The sequence below is a fragment of the Eurosta solidaginis genome, chromosome 2, assembly GCF_040869045.1.
Source record: "Eurosta solidaginis isolate ZX-2024a chromosome 2, ASM4086904v1, whole genome shotgun sequence".
Lineage (NCBI taxonomy): Eukaryota > Metazoa > Arthropoda > Insecta > Diptera > Tephritidae > Eurosta > Eurosta solidaginis.
Genome location: NC_090320.1, coordinates 226488886 through 226497681, shown reverse-complemented (window position 1 = coordinate 226497681; position 8796 = coordinate 226488886). Strand labels below are relative to the sequence as shown.

The 8796-nt window shown below is 38.0% G+C and overlaps 1 pseudogene; it reads left to right on the top strand.

Moving 5' to 3' along the window:
- Positions 1-6404: 6404 nt before the first annotated feature.
- LOC137241818 (uncharacterized) lies at positions 6405-8086 on the top strand (annotated as a pseudogene).
- Positions 8087-8796: the final 710 nt, after the last annotated feature.

The following is an 8796-nucleotide window of genomic DNA, read 5'->3' as shown; positions in this document are numbered from 1 at the left end:
ACCAGATTGACAAACAACAAGGCCGTGGGTGCTGATGGATTGCCTGCGGAGCTATTCAAGTACCGCGGCGAGGAGTTGGTAAGGCGCATGCAGCAGCTTCTTAGCAAAATATGGGCGGAAGAGTGCATGCCCGACGGTTGGAATTTAAGTGTTCTTTGTCCAGTCCACAAGAAGGGGGATACTGCCAAATGCACCAACTATCGTGGAATCAGCCTTCTTAATATCGCATATAAGGTCCTTTCAAGTGTATTGTGCGAAAGATTGAAGCCCACCGTGAACCGGCTGATTGGACCTTATCAGTGCCGCTTCAGACCTGGTAAATCTAGCATCGACCAGATTTTGACAATGCACCAAATCTTGGAAAAAAACCCGTGAAAAAAGAATCGACACACATCACCTCTTAGTCGACTTTAAAGCCGCCTTCGACAGCACGAAAAGTAGCTGCCTATATGCCGCTATGTCTGAATTTAGTTTCCCCGCAAAACTTATACGGCTATGCAAAATGACGTTGAGCAACACCATAAGCTCAGTCAGAATTCGGAAGGACCTCTCCGAGCCGTTCGAAACTAAACGAGGTTTCAGACAGGGTAACCCCCTATCGTGCGATTTCTTTAATTTGATGCTGGAGAAAATTGTACTAGCTGCAGAACTTAACCGCACTGGAACAATCTATATATATAAAAAGAAGTGTACATTTTGATTGTCACTTCATTACTCGAGAACGGATAGAAAGATTGTCATGAAATTTTTAGGAAAGATACAGGAAGGAGAGATGATGGTTAGTTGATTTTGAAATCCCAAATCGGTTTAGCCATTCTTGAGTTATGATTTTTTTTTAGAAAAAATTCAAAATTTAAAAAAAAAAAGTTTACATTTCGGTCCGACCTAACGAAAAAAATCGATCCAACCTATTACAAGTTAATTCCATTGACAGCATACAAATGTTAAACAGATGAACCTGTCCAAATGCAAATGTTTATCAATCACTTTCTTCTGATGGTAACTATTGTTCACGCCTGCCTTTCAACATATCTTCGTTAAGTTAATAATTTGCATACATACAAACACACACTCCCACTCATCGCACGCACTCATGCTTTTGTTGTACAACGTAAAGTCACCGTCTTCGCTTTTGTTTTTCGTTTTTATACTCAGTTAAGCAGAGCTCATAGAGTATATTAAGTTTGATTGGATAACGGTTGGTTGTACAAGTATAAAGGAATCGAGATAGATATAGACTTCCATATATCAAAATAATCAGGATCGAAAAAAAATTTGATTGAGCCATGTCCGTCCGACCGTCCGTCCGCCCGTCCGTCCGTCCGTCTGTCCGTCCGTTAACACGATAACTTGAGTAAATTTTGAGGTATCTTGATGAAATTTGGTATGTAGGTTCCTGAGTACTCATCTCAGATCGCTATTTAAAATGAACGATATCGGACTATAACCACGCCCACTTTTTCGATATCGAAAATTTCGAAAAACCGAAAAAGTGCGATAATTCATTACAAAAGACTAATAAAGCGACGAAACTTGGTAGATGAGTTGAACTTATGACGCAGAATAGAAAATTAGTAAAATTTTGGACAATGGGCGTGGCACCGCCCACTTTTAAAAGAAGGTAATTTAAAACTTTTGCAAGCTGTAATTTGGCAGTCGTTGAAGATATCATGATGAAATTTGGCAGGAACATTACTCCTATTACTATATGTACGCTTAATAAAAATTAGCAAAATCGGAGAACGATCACGCCCACTTTAAAAAAAAAAAATTTTTTAAAGTAAAATTTTAACAAAAAATTTAATATCTTTACAGTATATAAGTAAATTATGTGAACGTTCAAGCCCAGTAATGATGTGGTGCAACAAAATACAAAAATAAAAGAAAATTTCAAAATGGGCGTGGCTCCGCCCTTTTTCATTTAATTTGTCTAGGATACATTTAACGCCATAAGTCGAACAAAAATTAACCAATTCTTTTGAAATTTGGTAGGGGCGTAGATTTTATGACGTTAACTGTTTTCTGTGAAAATGGGCGGAATCGGTTGATGCCACGCCCAGTTTTTATACACAGTCGTCCGTCTGTCCTTCCGCATGGCCGTTAACACGATAACTTGAGCAAAAATCGACATATATTTAATGAACTTAGTTCACGTGCTTACTTGAACTCACTTTATCTTGGTATAAAAAATGAACGAAATCCGACTATGACCACGCCCACTTTTTCGATATCGAAAATTACGAAAAATGAAAAATATACCATAATTCTATACCAAACACGAAAAAAGGGATGAAACATGGTAAGGTAATTGGATTGTTTTATTGACGCGAAATATAACTTTAGAAAAAACTTTATAAAATGGTTGTGACACCTACCATATTAAGTAGAAGAAAATGAAAAAGTACTATAGGGCGAAATAAAAAACCCTTAAAATCTTGGCAGGTATTACATATATAAATAAATTAGCGTCACCCCTGGTCCACTTTTATTGCGATATTTCGAAACGGCATCCACCTATAGAACTAAGGCCCACTCCCTTTTAAAATACTCATTAACACCATTCGTTTGATGCCCATATTGTACAAACAAATTCTAGGGTCACCCCTGGTCCACCTTTATGGCGATATCTCGAAACGGTGTCCACCTATGGAACTAAGGATTACTCCCTTTTAAAATACTCATTAACACTTTTCATTTGATATCCATATCGTACAAACGCATTCTAGAGTCACCCCTGGTCCACCTTTATGGCGATATCTCGAAAAGGCGACCACCTATACAACAACCACCACTCCCTTTTAAAACCCTCATTAATACCTTTAATTTGATACCCATATCGTACAAACACATTCTAGAGTCACCCCTGGTCCACTTTTATGGCGATATTTCGAAACGGCATCCACCTATAGAACTAAGGCCCACTCCCTTTTAAAATACTCATTATCACCATTCGTTTGATGCCCATATTGTACAAACAAATTCTAGGGTCACCCCTGGTCCACCTTTATGGCGATATCTCGAAACGGCGTCCACCTATGGAACTAAGGATTACTCCCTTTTAAAATACTCATTAACACCTTTCATTTGATACCCATATCGTACAAACGCATTCTAGAGTCACCCCTGGTCCACCTTTATGGCGATATCTCGAAAATGCGACCACCTATACAACAACCACCACTCCCTTTTAAAACCCTCATTAATACCTTTAATTTGATACCCATATCGTACAAACACATTCTAGAGTCACCCCTGGTCCACCTTTGTGGCGATATTTCGAAACGGCGTCCACCTATAGAACTAAGGCCCACTCCCTTTTAAAATACTCATTAACACCTTTCTTTTGATACCCATATTGTACAAACAAATTCTAGGGTCACCTCTGGTCCACCTTTATGGCGATATCTCGAAACGGCGTCCACCTATGGAACTAAGGATTACTCCCTTTTAAAATACTCATTAACACCTTTCATTTGATACCCATATCGTACAAACGCATTCTAGAGTCAACCCTGATCCACCTTTATGGCTATATCCCTAAATGGCGTCCACCTATAGAACTATGGCCCACTCCCTCATAAAATACTCTTTAATACATATGTCATACAAACACATTCCAGGGTTTCCCTCGGTTCATTTTCCTACATGGTTATTTTCCCTTATATTGTCACCATAGCTCTCAACTGAGTACGTAATATTCGGTTACACCCGAACTTAACCTTCCTTACTTGTTTTTTTATCATTTTACTATTATCGCATATTCCTCAATGCACTGCACTCCCACTCCCACTGCACTCCCACTCAGTGTCGGATCTATGTGGGGGGGGGGGGGGGGGGGGGCTATGGGGGCTAAGGCCCCCACCCGTTCGAACTAAGTCATTACGTGCAAGGTTGAGGTATCATAAGTGCGAGTTACGTGCATTTTGCATACGGCATACTAAGGACATACGGTATGGTTTTAAATTTTGTATGCCAAAAATTGTCTACTGTGAATATTTTTACCGAATGCATCTAGCATTTTTTACAGAAATTGAATTAAACTCACTTTCTTATGGTTAGGAAGCTCTGAAAGTTGAAATAAATGGCATAGAGGGCTCTACTCTTTAAAAACTTAACAGCATATTGTCAGCCCCGTTCTTACTTGTTATAATTCCATTTATATTTTTTAGTAATAAAAATACGTTAAGTAAGCAGTAATTACTTTGTTCCGTCAAATATAAAAAAAACTTAACGCCGGCACACATGGTTCGTCTTGTCATCGAAACAACTTTCATCACTTTCATCGCTTTCTTCATTTTCGAAGTTTTCTGCTGTTGCTGGCATTTGCTTTTTTATTAAATATCTGATAAAAAAATTCTTTAGTGGCGTTTTATGCAAAATATTTCCTTACCTTTTCATTTCTACGTTTTGTAAGGGATGACACTTGATAATCGATTAATGTTTTATTATCAGCTGATTACCAAGCTGCCACATCATCACAACGAAAAAAATAAAATAAAATTTCGATGTCATTTGATATACACATTACAAATTTCACAATCCGATTTGCCCAAATAGATTTGGAGCTAAAAAAGGGCAAACATTTTAAAGAGGGCCAAAAAAAGGGCTAGGGGCTAAACCCGAATTACAGAGGTACAATTTACTACCCTTTCCTAAACTATATGATTTCTTCATTGACGTCAAGGTTCAAAGGTGAATTTTTGAAAATACTGCCTCTGGAGGGACTGGTTCCAGCATACTCTGCACGAGTAACGAAATTGTACTTGCTGCTAAAGTTTATAAAGAAGATCTCACCAGTCACAATGAGACCTTGCTGAAAAATGAGATTTTATTGTGGCATAACCATTGCAAAAGTGATCCGTTCAAGAGTGCTCAAACAGCTACTGATGCCCTGAAAATCATTAAATCAGCACAGTTTTCTTCATTTTTTCCAAACGTGACGACACTGTTGCAAATATTTGCGACTATCCCCGTGACTTCAGCAACCGCAGGGCGTTCTTTTTCTGTTCTAAAGCGCTTGAAGACTTATTTGGGAGTCAATATGTCTGAAAATCGACTGACTGGTCTGGCACTAGGGAACGTCCACAAAGAAATATAAACGGACATTGAAGAAATAACCGATCTTTTCTGTAAATCGAAGCCCCGACGACTCGAATCTATGGATTGGTCGATAGAAAATTGAAACAGCAATAAGTGGGTTTGAAAAAAAGGTTTTTATGACTATTGTTATATGGTTGTTTTATCATTATCTCGATTGTGCTGAATAAAAGAAGAACTTCATTTCAGAAAATATTGCTTGTACTTTATTAGTAAGTTATTTAAAATTTTTAATTTTGAAAATCCCCGTTTTGTCATGTCATTTTATATTCTGTATACATTTATTTAACACATCATGGAAAACAAAAACAAAATTTGAAAGTGAAAAAATTTCAAGCCCCCGATTCAATTTAATATGTATTGTATTTTTTTCATAACAAGAAGACATGACTTTAATTTTCTGATAATGTATTCATCATACGTCGTGACGTACAAAAAGCAGTTAGTGCGATGAATTATTATTCGTATAGGTTCATAATTCGCCCACAAGAAGACAACTTTATTATGCGATGTGGCAAACTTTTCCACCAATATGTTGTTGACGTGTATGCGAAAATTGAAGCAGAACGCCTTAATTATCTTCGATTCAATCAAGCCAAATTACGATCGGAAGAATACATACACTTGCGAGATGCAATAGTGAATGATGGCAATGTTAATGATATCGGACGTTTAACAATTTTACCATCGACATATGTTGGCAGACCGCGCCACATGCACGAATATACGCAAGCATGGCGGAACGATACAAGGTGGCCGCATCGAACAGCTGATTATAACCTTTTTTTATTTGATTTGATACATCAACTTCCGGCGCAGTACGATTTTGACATTTGTCCATCAAAATTTACAAAAACAAAGTACATGGAATTCTTATTTATGTATGTAGGTATGTCACCATGCTGCCACCTTGAATCGTTCCGCCATGTACGCAAGATGCAATGTCATACGTTCGCAAATATGGTCGTCCCGACCTATTCATAACGTTCACATGCAATCCACAGTGGTCTAACATAAAAAACAATTTATTTGATGGTCAGAATCCAACAGATCAACACGATATAGCAGCACGTGTATTTCGACAAAAAGTAAGAGCGCTGATGGATTTGATTATCAAATTGCGAACTTTTGGGGAGGTGCGTTGCTGGATGTATTCGATTGAATGGCAAAAGAGAGGGCTGCCGCACGCGCATATCTTGATATGGCTGGTTCGTAAAATAACATCCGATCAAATTGATATCATTATATCAGCTGAAATTCCAGATGAAATCAGTGATCCAGAATTATTTGAAGTTGTCACGAAAAATATGATCCATGGCCCTTGGGGTCAGATAAATATGAATTCGCCATGCATGATCGATGGAAAATGTTCAAAACGGTTTCCAAGAACATTAACTTCGGATACTATTACAGGTGCCGACGGATACCCGTTGTACCGACGTCGGTCACTGGAGGATAATGGCCATACAACAACAATTAAAATACGCAATCAAGACGTTGAAGTTGATAATCGTTGGATTGTGCCTTATTCTCCACTATTGTCAAAAGTATTTCAGGCTCACATAAATGTTGAGTACTGTAATTCTGTGAAATCGATTAAATACATTTGCAAATATGTGAATAAAGGCAGTGATATGGCTGTTTTTGGAGTAGCTGGTGACAATAGCATTGATTAAATCGCACAATATCAAATGGGGCGCTACATTAGCACTAATAAAGCTCTTTGGAGAACTTATTCATTTCCAATTCATGAGCGGTATCCTGCTGTGGTTCATTTGGCTGTTCATCTTGAAAATGGCCAGCGTGTGTCTTTTACCGATGCAAATGTACAGCAGAGAGTAGCACAACCACCAGCAACAACATTAACTGCATTCTTTCAAATGTGCGAAAGCGATAACTTTGCCAGAACGTTGTTGTATTCAGATGTAACGCATTATTTCACTTGGACTGCAAAGAAATGGCAACGACGTAAACAAGGAACACCTCTTGATTGCCATCCGGGTGTTTTTTTGCAGATACAATGGGAAGATTGTACACAGTTCATCCAAACAATGCAGAATGTTATTATTTGCGATTGTTGTTAGTAAATGTTGTTGGGCCTCGTTCATTTCAACATTTGCGAAGAGTGAATGGTCATTTATGTATGACGTATCGTGAAGCATGCGAGCAATTAGGTTTGCTTGAAAATGATGCGCATTGTGATTTAACGCTTCACGATGCATCGATTGCTTCTTCTTCACATCAAATACATATCTTATATAACATAATCGTGCCAACATGTTTTCCATCAAATCCTCTTGAATTGTGGAATAAATACAACGATTTTATGGAAGAAGACTATTTGATTCGAATGCGTCATCACACAAGAAACACTGATTTGCTGATTTCATTGGAAATGTATAATGCATTGATAGCGATTGAAGATATGTGCCTTACGATTGCAAATAAAGGATTAGGGCAATTAGGTTTGTCACCACCCAATCGTCCAATGCATAATTTATTTGATCGAGAATTGCAACGTGAACAACAGTATAATCCCAATGAATTGCAAACATTTGTGAATTTGAATGTTCCTAAATTAAATGACCATCAAAAAAATGTCTATGATACCATCATCCAAGCGGTACAAAATGAAGTCTGTGGATTATATTTTTTGGATGCGCCTGGTGGTACGGGAAAAACATTTGTGATATCACCCATTTTGGCAGCCATTCGAACGCAACGAAAAATTTCATTGGCACTTGCTTCGTCGGAAATCGCTGCTACTCTATTGGATGGTGGACGAACAGTGCACTCTGCATTAAAATTGCCGTTGAATGTGCAGGTATGCTTATACTTATTGATTGATCACTTTAAAATTTAATCGATATTAATTAAAATGTAATTATTTTCAAATTAACAGGTGACTGAACATCCCACGTGCAATATTTCAAGAAATTCTGCGATGGCAAAAGTTTTGCAACAAGCAGCAATTATTCTATTGGATTAATGTACAATGATGCATAAAAAATGCTGGAAGCATTACACCGTAGAATGCAATATCTACGTCAGAATCAAGAAATTTTTGGTGGTGCATTAATATTATTGTCAGGGGATTTTCGACAAATATTGCCTGTGGTTCCACGATCAACACCGGAGGATGCGATCAACGCATATTTAAATTCTTCTCTTCTGTGGCGACATGTGCGAAAATTGACATTGAACATAAATATGCGCGTTCAATTCCACAACGACCAATCTGCAGATCGGTTCTCGAAGCAATTGTTAGATATTGGCAACGAAAAAGTTGGAGTCGATAATACAAGTGGATTTATTACATTGTCGAACAATTTCTGTACCATTCTCCAATCAACAGAAGAGTTGATTGAAAGTGTGTTTCCAAATATTGTTCAAAATTACAGGAATCACAATTGGTTGAGAGAACGCACAATACTAAAAAAATAAATAAATGTAAGGCGCGATAACCTCCGAAGAGATCTAAGGCCGAGCTTCTCTTCCAATTTGCGTCCGTGCTCCTCTTGATTTTTCCCTACAAATTGGCCGGACGGGGCCTACATATTTTATGCCGACTCCGAACGGCATCTGCAAGGCAGGTGAGTTTTCACTGAGAGCTTTTCATGGCAGAAATACACTCGGAGTGCTTGCCAGACACTGCCGAGGGGCGACCCCGCTTAGAAAAATTTTCTTCTAATTGAAAAA